This window comes from Dama dama, chromosome X, assembly GCF_033118175.1.
Source record: "Dama dama isolate Ldn47 chromosome X, ASM3311817v1, whole genome shotgun sequence".
In the NCBI taxonomy this organism is placed as follows: Eukaryota; Metazoa; Chordata; class Mammalia; order Artiodactyla; family Cervidae; genus Dama; species Dama dama.
In genome coordinates, this window is record NC_083714.1 from 156,028,033 (window position 1) to 156,042,860 (window position 14,828).

A 14,828-nucleotide genomic window follows, 5' to 3' on the forward strand; every position below is an offset into this window, starting at 1 on the left:
CATCAGTCCTTCATATGAACATTCAGGACTGATTTCCTTTAGGATTGACTGGGTTGGTCTTCTTGCTGTCCAAGGGACTCTCAAGAGTTTTCTCCAGCACCACAGTTCCAGAGCCTCAATTCTTTGGCACTCAGCCTTCTTTGTTGTTAAACTCTCACACCCTTATGTGTCTACTGGATAAACAACAACAACAAAATAGCTTTGACCATATGGACCTTTGTTGGCAAAGTGATGGCTCTGCTTTGAATACATTGTCTAAGTTTGTCATAGCTTTTCTTCCCAGGAGGAAAGGTCTCTTAATTTCATGGTTGCAGTCACTGTACCCAGTGATATTGGAGCCCAGGAAAATTAAGTCTGTCACTGTTTTCATTTTTACCCATTCTATTTGCCAAACCTCTGCTAGCCTTTGTCTGGCCTCATGTTGTACCTCAAGGCTAAACTTGCCTGTTAACTCCAGATATCTCTTGACTTCCTGCTTTTACGTTCCAGTCCCTTATGATCAAAGGACATCTTTTCTCTGTATTAGCTCTAGAAGCTCTTGTAGGTTTTAGAATCATTCAAGTCCACTGGCGGCTTAGATGGTAAAGCATTGAAATACAGAGACTTCCATTTTTTATATAGGAAAATCTGCTCCCAGATAGTCACGTGAAATATAGAGATTTCCACTTTCCTTGTAGGAAAAAATATCCATCCTGATTTTCAAATGTGAAATATAGATAACTCCATAATTCATACAGGAAAGTCACATGCATATTTCCATATAGGAGAACTTTGCCTACATGGCCATATGTGACATACAGAGAATTCCATATTTATGTAGAAAAATTGGCATGTGGATGTTAATATAAGAATTACAGGAAATTCCATATATTGTGTAGGAAACTTGACCACCAGATAATCTTGTATTAAACACAGACAATTCTATACATCATGTAGGAAAAATCAACACCCAGATTTTAATACATGAAAATACAGAAAATCCCATATTTCAAATATGGATATCTGCACCCAGACTATCATATACAAAATCCATAATATTCCATTATTCGTATCTTTTACAGAAAAAAAAAAAGTAATTTCGAAAATGAAATACACAGTGGGAAAGAATGTGTGTGCCAATGCAGGAGGCACAAGACATGCAGGTTCGATGACTGGCTTGGGAAACTCCCCCAGAGAAGGAAGTGGCAAAACAGTCCAGTATGCTTTCTTGGAAAATTCCATGGATAGATAAGCCCTGCAGGTTAGTGTCGAAAGAGTCACACAGAGTTGGGCAAGACTGAGCACGAACACACACATGTGCCATATTTAAGGAATGAGATGTAAAACTGAATACTTCATATAAGAAAATCAGATATGGGAGAAAATATGACATAGGAGAGGCACCCACTGAGAGCAGACCTTCTCAGTGCACACAGTAGGAGAATGCTTTGTCGAACTTGAGAGGCAAATAGAGGTGGTCTCTGCAGAAACATGGAGAAGGCAATGGCAACCCATTCCAGTACTCTCGCCTGGAAAATCCCATGGACGGAGGAGCCTGGTAGGCTGCAGTCCATGCGGTCACTAGGAGTCAGACACGACTAAGCGACTTCACTTTCCCTTTTCACTTTAATGCATTGGAGAGGGAAATGACAACCCAGTCCAGTATTCTTGCCTGGAGAATCCCGGGGACGGCAGAGCCTGGTGGGCTGCTGTCTATGGGGTCGCACAGAGTCGGACATGACTGAAGCGGCTTGGCAGCAGCAGCAGCTCCTGAACCACAGAGAGGATAGGCATCTCTCCCCACCTTGCAGGGTACACATGAACACTGCACAGGACTAAAGCGTCTTGGCCACACTTTGGACCGAGGGAGAAACGGGCCATGCTCTTGCTGGCATGAGATACCTCCCTGATTCTTGTTTGAATGCCAGCCAGTGAGATGCTAAGGACAGCTCCCCATCAATGGCCATGACTCACTGGTGCCAGAGGCATGGAAGTCTGCCCATTTGCCATATCGAGACCTGTTGAAAGTGGTTCTCTTCTCATCCAGCCTGCAGATGAGGACACATCCCAACTTACCCTGTCACCATAGCTCTGTGGGGCTGGGAGAAGCATATTTTGCATACACCATGCTTTGCATAGTCCCCATACCTAAGCATCCTGGGAAGAGTACAAAGGGTGATGCTACAAACTGGCAAACTCTGCAGGTAGCAGCTGCTTACAGGCAAACAGTGCCCATCCCTCTCTGAAACATGAAGCAAAAGGCAAGGTATGCTCATGCTCCTGGTCAGGTCATGGAAAGAAAGCTCCTGCACTTCAAAAGGACAGAAAACTCCTTGCAGCTGGGTGTCCAAGAGGCTGTGCCACCCCAGCTTCTGTGCCTGGGAATCCAGCCCATTCTGTTTCTCCGATGCTTTGCATCTTCACTGACTGCCCCAGGTGCTTTCTTCCTGCCTGGCCTTTCTCGCAGGGATCCAGGGAGCAGCAGCAGGTTTCCACTTACAGCTTGCTTCCTCATTGAGATTCTCAGTCTTGTTTCTTTGGCTTCAGTGCTTCTGCTAGCCCATGGTCTATGTACCTTTCAAAATCTCTTTCACATTTTTGGTATCCATTGTTCCATCCCCTGGCCAGGTCAGTTCCCACAGCTCACACACACTGGTGTGCTGTCAGGCAACCACACATACACACATGGGCACACACACAGTCCTGAGAGGAAACTTGCATACATGTAGAAGTATAGGTTTACTTCTCCAGGGTAATGGATTATGGTAAGAATCCCTCTTTCTTTGTTCCGGTTATTTTCTTTCACTTGCTCATCCATCATGTCAATGTGCACTTCTACCTCTATGACTTATCCTGAAAGGTTACAAAATCTTGAATTTGCTCCTGAGGGAGACTGACCTGCAAAGCAGTAGGCAGGGTTGGAAGTGCTCACTGTTGATAGCTGAGTGACATGCACTCGTGTTCTATATTTTCCCATCAGCGTGGACAGGATCACAGTGCCAATCACACTGGCATGATATGATTCCCTGTGTCTTCCTTCTCAGAACCACTCAGATACAGCAAGGGGCTTGGGATTCAGCTGACTTGAAGCATGCTTTTCTCAGCCTTCCCCATTCAAGGTCATTCCTCGGCGATGTCACACCCTCGGAGCAAGCCCTTAACACCCTTGGGCCCATGACCTACTGAGCAGGGTCCCCGTACTCTTCTTAACTGTGTAGCTTTCTGCTTGCAACTGTTTTCCTTTTCCCCAGAGGGTTATCTCCCTGTAGGAAGAAACGTCCAAATAGATGCCAGGTCCTCCAAAAGGCCAAAGAGAACGAGACAGGCCTGTGTCTAATACAACATCCTGTAGAACATACACATGGGTCCAAAGGGCTCCTGCTTAGAAAAAGCACTGAACAGGAGGTCAAAAAAGTAAGGTGGTGTCCCTTCCTACGATTTACCACTACCCAGACACACAGAGGCCCTACACAAATAGAGGCCTTGGAAGCCTGTCCTTTCTGGGAGGCTCATGCCTCCCTTGTTCAGAGCGCAGCATTCCCCTGCCAAAGGCACCAAGAGGGCTTGATTCCACTCTAGGCTTCACTGACTTGCTAAATGCCAAGGCTCTCTTTCTGCTGCCTTTTTCAGGCTGTGGTAGCTCTGCTTACAGCTCAGGCATCCCCGCTAGCCTGCAGCGTGCTAATGGTTGGGTGGGAGACATCCAAGATGCTCACTTAGAAGCCAGGGTTCCTGCAATTGTTGTGCTGCCTGCTGCAACTCTCCTGCAGGATCCCTCTGACAAAATCAGAGTCTGCTTCAGCTTTACCGGGCAGAAATGACTCAGAGTAGGCCCATAGAATGGAGAAGGCAATGGCAACCCACTCCAGTGTTCTTGCCTGGAATATCCCAGGGACAGCAGAGCCTGGTGGACTGCCATCTGTGGGGTTGCACGGAGTCAGACATGACTGAAGTGACTTAGCAGCAGTAGCAGCCTCTGATGAAGCCAGAAGTCTCTACTTTGCTTATCAAAAATTCATCCAAGTTTACATTTCTCTGAAGATGAATATTTACAAGATATCCTAAGTAGTCTCTGGGCCACACAGAAAACTGAAGTTGAAGTAGGGTTGAGACTTTGGACAGAATCTGTATGCATTGCCTGCAAGAAAAATAAGCCGTTTACATCAGTAGCTCAGTCAATACACTCTGGAGATGGAGAGTGATGAATTAACCTTATGACAGAACTTCTCTCACAGCAGGTATACTAGGGTGTACTTCCTCACCCTGCAACACTTTTATCTTGCCACTAAAGAAAGAAGGCAATTTTGGCTAATACTGGAATCCAATCAGATCTATCAAATTGTACAGGACCAGAGGCCACAAACTTTGCCAAATCATCCTCACCCTTTTGCCCTTAACCTAGAAATGTTAGCTTCCCTTGTTGACTCAGCTGGTAAAGAATCTGCCTGCAATGCAGGAGACCTGGTTTGATTCCTGGGTTGAGAAGATCCCCTGGAGAAGGGAAAGATTACCCACTCCAGTATTCTGGTGAGGAGAATTCCATGGACTTTACAGTCCAGGAAGTTGCAAACAGCTGGACACGACTGAGTGATTCTGATTTTCATTTCTCAAAAAGGTTATGAGTCCTCCTCAAAATTTGGTCAAGTGCTCAAAGCCACATACACTCTGTAGCCTTCACCCTGCACTCCATGCTTACCTAGTGGGTTGATGCCCTTTTACTTGGAACTAAACTAATCAGGGAGTGCTTATAGCCTCCCTCATGCTCTTAAGAATGCATGTAGGAGGCCAGGTAGCCCCCCAGATTTAGACTTCAATATGTGCAAAAAACCTTTACTTGCTTGAGATGTGAGATGTCAGAAAATGTTCAGAGTCACCCTTACTGTCAGCTGGTACCTGTCGATCAAACTTCCTCTCCTCAACCCTTTTACAACCTCCTCTCCTTTTACAACCCATTGTTACTCTTATTAACCTTGATTTTTTTTTCAATACAAAGAGCACAATCCAAACTGTTAACCTATACCAGTTTACCACTACCTGACATAATTGATCTGACTGCTGGTCATGCTTGCATCTAGAATCTGGAGTATTCTTTGTTCCTACAGATGTGAACATTTGGTCGTCTAAGTACGGGAGATGGATGAAGAGGTTATGGCACCCACAGCTAAAAAACGTTCCTGTGGCTCTTTTTCTGCTGAGTTAATGGATCTTGAATAACCTCTGTGGAAGATCAAGAACCATCCCTTGAGCAAGTGAAAACTCACTTTACTGTGAAAACAAATTTGACACTAGTTCTATCCCCAGTGACACACCAGGAAAGTGGTGCACTTAAGAGTGTATGCTTTGACCCCACAATTGGCACTTCAAACCTTTGCAAAGGACTGTAAGTGACTGCAGCAGGCTATATATAAACTGCATATGGGTGGAACAGTGTAAAAAGTTAGACTTACTTACTCACTTGGCCACAGAGCTAGGATTTAGAGCTGGCAATGCCAGAGTTCAGGCCACCTGTTTCAACTCTTTTGCAACCCATTCGACTCTCACAGATTGACAGAAAAATGGAGGCATAGGGATGCTAGCATTACCAATGGCATAGGTCAGGGAATACACTAGGCCCTGGAGATTGCATGTTCCTTTCCAACCTTGTCTAACAACCACTTTTTTTTTTTTTTTTTTAAGTTAAGGGGCAATGAGGTATATAAAGAGTATCCATCTGAATGGTTAGGATGATGGGGACTTCAGTAACTGAGTCCTTTGGCCACCCTAAATTCCAATCAAATTAGAAAACCTGGCTCCTTTGCTCGTTTATCTCTGCCCCATAAATGTCTCAGTGGGGAAATCATAGGCAATCAATGGTATCTCACAACTCTTAATTTCTTTTCAGTTTTCAGGATCTTATTCCCAGGCTTTGGAGGCTGCAAATTAGAAAAGCCTTCTTATCTCTCCCCATATTAGTAGAACAAGAGTTCAGTTCTTTTCCCCTATGCAAACTTTGAAAAAGCTTCAGCCAAAGGTTAACTGCCTAGCCTCAGTCATCCTCTAAAATAGACTAGCTTTAAGCATTGGTTGAGTACTCAACCCAGAAAAGCTTGTGAATCATTTCACTAAAACTGCTACTTCTGTGTAAATCAAATGGGGGAAACGATGTACAGCTTATTAAAAGTGAAGAAAACACTTTTGTCAGGTAAAGAAAAGCCATTTTATTGGACTAATCTACCCCCAGGAATGGAGAGCTGTTTCCATAGGGTTTGAGAAGGTGTACATTGATTTGTTCTTTTCAGTTCCTTCATCTTCATTCTAGCCTGCATTCTTGTCTCTCTCTGCAGATCTCTTTAACACCAAGCTACTGACCCAGTTTTACTCTCCACAGCCTCCAACTTAGGTTTGAGTTTGTGAAACTGCTAGGAAAGTTGCAGAGCTGGAAACTATTGGGGCTCATAGCAGGCTTCTCAAGACATACCTTACTGGCATGTTGACTGTTTTGAATAAAGCCAACCTGGGAAATGGTTAATGAGGTAAAATGATTAAAAACAAAAATAAAAATATTACAGTTCCCTGCCTCCCCCTGAATGTGGGAAATGAATTCATATGATGTTACCATCCCTATGACAGAAGCATAGAAATGATCCTTGTCCCCAGAGCTAGGAAATGCAAGGGTATGAAAGCTACATAAACAAACTATGATAGTTCTCCATTAATGTTCTTTTCTAAGCACAAGCTTCTTTGTGAACTCTACCAATGAATATCTGTCCAAAAATCACATAGAGTCTTCTTTCATCTTGCCTAGAGATTAAGTACTTTTTCTTCCTGGTTTCTGATGAAGACATTAGCTTCTTCTCACGACTGGAGAACTATATATTTTATCTTTATTAAAGATAAAATCATATATATTGAGCATGTTTTGGTCACTTCAAGCATCCCATTTCTTTGAGACCTCTGTGTGCATGAATTAAATTAGCTAACTTTCCCTGTCCCCAGGCAAGGTTGCATGAGTGGTTTGCCATTGCCATTGGAGGAGAATCCCACAGACAAGGGATGCTGGTGGTCTACTTTCAAAGTGGTCACAAAGAGTTGGACATGACTGAAGCAACTTAGCACAAAAAAATAGCACTTTACCTGATGGCTAGTATATATTGTACACGTGTACTTTTCATATTTGCCATTTACATGCTGATAAAAACATTGGGTACAGTACACAATAAAAAAAAAAAAACTGGTTCTATGCTTTTATTTATGGAAAATGTCATTACTGATTCATCTTCTTTGTTAAGTCTATTCAGATTTTCGTTTTTTTAGATTGTTTCAGGCAGTCTGTTCTTATAGCAATTTGACTGTTTCGTAAAACTTAACTTCTCTTGGCATGAATATTTGTCCAAAGTACCTAAAAATCCCCTTTATTTAGTATGATTTCATAGCAATGCCATCTTATCTGTGCTCCTTTCAGTAACTGAATCTCTCCCCCTTCTGTTTGTTCAGTTTACCTATTTTTCCCCATTTTTGTTAGCTTCGCTTTTGACTTTTTCTTCTTCTTTTTCTATTTATATTATTGCATTTGAATTTTACACTTTATTACTTGCCTCTTTCACCTTTCATTGGGGTTAGATTCCCACGCCCCACTCCCAGTTTTGGCAGGAGATATTAGTTTCTTCTCTTGATTGGCAAGCTATATGTATTTATCTTTGTTAAATAGAAATGCATTGGGAGCTTATTGTGTATTGAGAAGTTCATTAAAGGATGGTGCCTCAGATGACACTGTGTTTTACTTAGTTCATTGTATTAAAATAAGAAACTGCATGCGTAACATCAGCATTTTGCTATTGAAGCTCAGTCTGGTCAGGTGTTTCACAGCCTTATTATAAAATAGTGCTCCCAAATGGAGGTTTCTCTGGTACCTGGGTATATCATAACCCAGAACTAATTTTATATGAATATGGAAAACAGGCAGTAAAATCTGATGGTGAAGAATCTGCCTGAAGTAAGAGACCTGGCTTCCATCACTAGGTCAGGAAGATCCCCTGGATTTGGAAATGGCAACCCATTCCCATATTCTTGTCTGGAGAATCCCACCAACAGAGGAGGCTAGTGGTTTACAGTCCATAGGGTTGCAAAGAATCAGAGACAACAGTGAGTAACACTTTTAGTTTCACAGAAAAGATGTTTCAATACATTTTATAGTAATATTTAAAACTAAGGGTGTACTCCATAGAGAGCATTAAGTTTCATCTGTGTAAAGTTTTACATAATATTGATTACATAATTTACCTTATTTACATACACCTAGGATTTCGAATTTCGTAACTGACTGAACATATGAGATGGCTGCTGTCATCACAGTTGTATAAAAGAGGGCAGAGAGGTATTAGTTCATAGTAAGGTATACAATTCAAGAGTGAGGAATGGAAATCAGTCAGCTGAAGCCACAAACTTGAAATTTTAAGCTGTTACAGTATGTCATCTAGTCCGTCCCATTCTATGATTTTCCTCTATTTCTTTGCACTGATCCCTGAGGAAGGCTTTCTTATCCCTCCTTACTATTCTTTGGAACTCTACATTCAAATGAATATATTTCCTTTTCTCCTTTGCCTTTTGCTTCTCCTCTTTTCTCAGCTATTTGTAAGGCAACCTGAGACAACCATTTTGACTTTTTGCATTTCTCTTTTCTTGGGGATAGTTTTAATCACTGCCTCCTGTACAATGTGATCAATCTCCATCCATATTTCTTCAGTCATTCTGTCTATCGGTGAATCTGTTTGTCACTTTGACTGTATAATCATAGCAGATTTGTTTTAGGTCATACCTGAATGGTCTAGTGGTTTTTCTCTACTTTCTTCAATTTAAGTCTGGATTTTAAAATAAGTTAATAATCTGAGGGACAATCAACTCTAGGTCTTGTTTTTGCTGACTGTATAGAGCTTCTCCATCACTGGTAGCAAAGGATACAATCAGTCGGATTTTGGTATTGAGCATCCGGTGATGTTCATGTGTAGTCATCACTTGTGTTGTTTGACAGTTCCAAAGAATTGCAAGGAGAGAAAAGAAAGCCTTCCTCAGCGATCAGTGCAAATAAATAGAGGGAAATAACAGAATGGGAAAGACTAGAGATATATTCAATAAAATCAGAGATACCAAGGGAGCAGTTCATGCAAAGATGGGTTTGATAAAAGGCAGGAATGGTATGGACCTAACAGAAACAGAAGATATTAAGAAGAGGTGGCAAGAATACACAGAGGAACTGTACAAAAAAGAACCTCACAGCCCAGATCATCACAATGGTGTGACGATCTGTGAGCCAGACATCCTGGAGCCAGACATCCTGTGAAGTCAAGTGGGCCTTAGAAAGCATCATTATGAACAAAGCTAGTGGAGGTGATGGAATTCCAGTTGAGCTAATTCACATCCTGAAAGATGATGAGGTGAAAGTGCTGCATGGAATATGCCAGCAAACTTGGAAAACTCAGTAGTTGCCACAGGGCTGGAAAAGGTCAGTTTTCATTCCAATCCCAAAGAAAGGCAATCCCAAAGAATGCTCAAACTACTGCACAATTGCATTCATCTCACACGCTAGTAAAGTAATGTTCAAAATTCTCCAAGCCAGGCTTCAGCAATACGTGAACCGTGAACTAATTGAACTAATGTCCAAGCTAATTTTAGAAAAGGCAGAGGAACCAGAGATCAAATTTCCAACGTCTGCTGGATCATCGAAAAAGCAAGAGTGCCAGAAAAACATATATCTGCTTTATTGACTCTGCCAAAGCCTTTGACTGTGTGGATCACAATAAACTGTGGGAAATTCTGAAAGAGATGGGCATACCAGACCACCTCACCTGCTTCTTGAGAAACCTATATGCAGGTCAGGAAGCAACAGTTAGAACTGGACATGGACAAAGAGACTGGTTCCAAATAGGAAAAGGAGTATGTCAAGGCTGTATATTGTCACCCTGCTTATCTAACTTCTATGCAGAGTACATCATGAGAAATGCTGGGCTGGAAGAAGCACAAGCTGGACTCAAGATTGCCAGGAGAAATATGAACAACCTCAGATATGCAGATGACACCACCCTTATGGCAGAAAGTGAAGAGGACCCAAAAAAAGCCTCTTGATGATAGTCAAAGAGGAGAGTGAAAAAGGTGGCTTAAAGCTCAACATTCAGAAAACTAAGATCATGGCATCTGGCCCCATCCCTTCATGGCAAATAGATGGGGAAACGCTGGAAAAAGTGTTAGACTTTATTTTGGGGGGCTTCAAAATCACTTCAGATGGTGATTGCAGCCATGGAATTAAAAGACGCTTACTTGAAAGGAAAGTTATGACCAACCTAGACAGCATATTAAGAAGCAGAGGTATTACTTTGCCAACAAAGGTCTGTCTGGTCAAGGCTATGGTTTTTCCAGTGGTCATGGGCGAGTTGGACTGTGAAGAAAGCTGAGTGCCGAAGAATTGATGCTTTTGAACAGTGGTGTTGGAGGAGACTCTTGAGAGTCCCTTGGACTGCAAGGAGATCCACCCAGTCCATCCTAAATGAGATCATCCCTGGGTGTTCTTTGGAAGGACAGATGCTGAAGCTGAAACTCCAATACTTTGGCCACCTCATGTGAAGAGTTGACTCAGTGGAAAAGACCCCGATGCTGGGAGAGATTGGGGGCACGAGGAGAAGGCAAAGGAATGGATGGCTGGATGGCATCCTCGACTCGATGAACTTGAGTTTGAGTAAACTCCGAGAGTTGGTGATGGACAGGGTGGCCTGGTGTGCTGTGAATCATGGTGTCACAAAGAATTCGACATGACTGGGTGACTAAAATGAAATGAACTGTGTTGTTTGAAGAGGGTGTTTGCCATGACCAGTGTTTTCTCTTGGCAAAACTCTTCTTAGCCTTTGCCTGCTTCATTCCATACTCCAAGGCCAAACCTTCCTGTTGCTCCAAATATCTCTTGATTTCCTAATTTGGCATTCCAGCCCTCTATGATGAAAAGAGCACATTTCTTTTCTTTTTTTCTTTCCCCCTTGCTGTTAATTTAAGCAGGTATTATAGTTCTTCATAGAACTGTTCAACTTCAGCTTCTTTACTGAAGCTTTACTGGTTGAGGCATAGACCTGGATTACTGTGATAATGAACAGTTTGCCTTGGAAATGAACAGAGATCAGTCTGTCATTTTTGCGATTGCACCCAAGTACTGCATTTCAGGTTCTTTTGTTGACTATGAGGGCTACTCCATTTCTTCTATGGAATTACTGCCCACAGTAGTAGATACTATGATCATCTGTATTAAACTTGCCCATTACAGTACATTTTAGTTCAGTGATTCCTAATGTGTCAATGTTCTCTCTTGCCATCTCATTTGAGCACTTTCAGTTTACTTTGATTCATGGAGCTACCATTCCAGGCCCACATGTAATATTGTTCTTTATAGAATCAGATTTTACTTCTATCACCAGTCACATTCACAACTGGGTGTTACCTTCCCCTTTGACTCCATCTCTTCATTCTTTATGGATTCATTGCTCCACTCATTTCCAGTAGCATATTGGTTACCTACCAACCTGGGGAGTTGAACTTTCAGTATTTTTTTTTTTTTTTTTGCCTTTTAATATTGTTCATGGGGTTCTCAAGTCAAGGATACTGAAGCTGTTTGCCATTCTCTTCTCCAGTGGGCCACATTTTGTCAGAATGCTCCACTAAGACCCGACTGTCTTGGGTGGCCCTACACAGCATGACTCATAGTTTCATTGAGTTAGACAAGGCTGTGGTCCATATGATCAGTTTGGTCAGTTTGCTGTGATTGTAGTTTTAATTCTGTCTGCCCTGAGATGGAGCAGGATAAGAAGTTTATGGAAGCTTCCTGATGGGAGAGACTGACTTTTGGGGAATCTGGGTCTTGTCCTGATGGGTGGCTCTTGCTCAGTAAACCTTTAATCCAATTTTCTGTTGATGGGTGGTGCTGTGTTCCATCCCCATTGTTTACCCTGAGGACAAATTATTGTAGGGGTAATGAAGATACTATCCTCCTTCAAAAGGACTTGTGCAGGTACTCTTTTATTCAGTGCCCCTGACCATTCAGTAGGACACTGTTGACCCATGTCTCCACCAGAGACTCCAGGACATTCACAGGGAAATATGGCTCAGTCTCTTGTGGGGACACTGTTCCTTTATCCTGGCTCCTGGTGCATACAATGCTTTGTGTGTGTCCTCCAAGAGTCTATTTCCCCAGTCCTGTGGAAGATCTGTAATCAAATCCCACTGGCCTCTAAACTCAAAGGGATTCTCAGATCTCCAGGTAAGGAAATCTGTTATGGGCCCTAGAACTTTCTGAACAGTGCAATTATTTCTTTTGTATACTTGTTCTGCCATTTGTGGGTCATCTTCTCAGTGACTCAATGGGGGCTAATGGAGACCTCCTCCAAGAGGGCTTATGCTACATGTTTTGTGACCCATGTCTGCTGCACCCAAAGCCCCTGACCTCTCAGCAGGCCACTGCTGACCCAAGCCTATAAAGAGGCCCTCAAACACTCAGTCAGGACTGGCTCATTCTCTCTGGGGTCTCTGGCTTTTGGTGCACACAAAGTTTGCTTGGGCCCTCAAAGCATCTCTGGTGGATATGGGGTTTGATTCTAAATGCAATTCTGTCCCTCCTACCAACTTGTTGGGGCGTGGCATTTGCCCTTGGATGTGTGGTATTATTATTATTATTTTTTTTTCTCTTTTTTGGTGGGCTCCAACATTATCTTCTTGATGGCTATTCAGCAGACTTGTTATTTTGGAGTTCTCACAGGAGAAGATGAGCATAGGTCCTTCTACTCAGCCCTCTGGAGAGAATACTACTGCCTTCAAAAATTTCCTAGGCATGGTCATGATAATGAATCCAATACACAGCAGAAGATCAAGAAGGCAATTCAGGAGATGGCTTCACTCACACCCCAGATCAAATTCAAGGGAAGTGCTGTGAAGCTCATTGTCCTTGTGGGAACAAACATTTGTGGAGAAGCACTGTGGGTAGTGTGGACTAGTAGTCACCATGTGTTGGGCCCGTTGGATGACCTTCAGTTGCACCTTTCCACTCAGTGCCCTGATGCCACTGGCATGCCAGCGATCCATGGGCCAGGTCTTTCCTATGGGAAAGGCTAAAGATATCTTCAGGAAAACTAGACACATCAAGGGAACATTTCATGCAACATTGGGCACAGTAAAAGACAGAAAATGTTTGAACCTAAGAGACTCAGAAGATATTATGAAGAGATGGCAGGAATACAGGGAAGAACTATAGCAAAAAAAAAAAAAAAAAAAATCTAATGACCCAGATAACCACAAAGGTGTGATCACTCACTTAGAGACAGACATCCTGGAATGTGAAGTCAAGTGGGCCTTAAGACGCATCACTATGAACAAAGGTAGTGGAGGTGATGGAATTCCAGTTGAGCTCTTTCAAATCCTGAATATGGTGCTAAAGTACTGCGCTCAATATGCCAGAATATTTAGAAAATCAGCAGTGGACACAGGGCTGCAAAATCATATTAAAAAGAGACATTATTTGGGGATGAAGGTATAGTCAAAACTATGGTTTCTCCAGTAGTCATGAATGGGTGTGAGCACTAGATCATAGAGAAATCTGAGAATCAAGGAATTGGTGCTTTTAAATTGTGTTGTTGGGGAAGACTCCTGGGAGTTACATGGACTGCAAGGAGCTCAAACCAGTCAATCCTGAAGGAAATCAGTCCTGAATTTTCATTCAAAGAACTGACATTGAAGCTTAATCTCCAGTACTTTGGCCACCTGATTTAAGAACGGCCTCATTGGAAAAGAACCTGATGTTGGGAAAGATTGAAGGCAGGAGGAGAACTAGAGGACAGAGGATGAGATGGTTGGATAGCATCGCTGATTCGATAGCCCTGAGTTTGCCAGAGCTGGGGGAGTTGCTGATGGACAGGGAAGCCTGGCATGCTGCAGTCCATACGGTCTCACGGAGTCTGACACGACTGACGGAGGGAACAGAACTGAAAGTATGTGCTGTTGCGGTCGGGGGGAACACCTATGGGAAGTTTTACTTCTTTAAATTTTCTTTTTCCACCAAAATACACTGGATCGAACTCACAGGCTCCTGAACGTTCTCTATTTCTTGTTTTGATAGGCCAACACTTTACCACTGAGCTATGAAGGCAGTCCACAAAAACGATGTAACTACTGTATTTTACTTTTTACTTTGAACGGATTTTAAAATGGCAAGCCACTCCAAAGTTATTTACTGGAGAATTACATGGACAGAGGAGCCTGTGGGATTACAATCCCTGGTAGGAAACGACTGAGCTAGTAACACTAGTGATTGCAACCACTAGAGGGAGCTGTCTTCCCACTTCCTGTGGCACACGTAATGACGTCAGCCGTATTCCCTAGTGGGCGTGACAGAGAGTCAGGAAACGCTTTCGACGACAAGCGTAGCGGTCGCCATTTTGTCTCGGCGTTTGAGGTAAAAATGTATATCCGCGAAAGGGACAGCAGGGAGAGCAGGGAAGGCTGAGGCTGCAGCAACTATCCTTAGGTAGTCGGAGGGGGCGGAAGAGCAAAAAGAGTGCGGTGTCGGGTTTGGCTTCTGTTCCACGTGGAGTTGCCAGCGGAGCCACCTGGAGAGTCGGAATTGGTAACAAATGGCTTTTCTCCGCTGCCCTCCCTGGCAGCATTATCGGGAAGGGATTTTTAGGCAGCTATTTTCGGTAGCGTTTTCGGGAAGGGTTTTCAGGAGCTCCTGGGATACAGGAGAAGGGACAACAGAGGGTGAGTTGGTTGGATGGTATCACTGACTCAGTGGACGTGGGTTTGGGTGGACTCGGAGAGTTGATGGACAGCGAGGCCTGGTGTGCAGT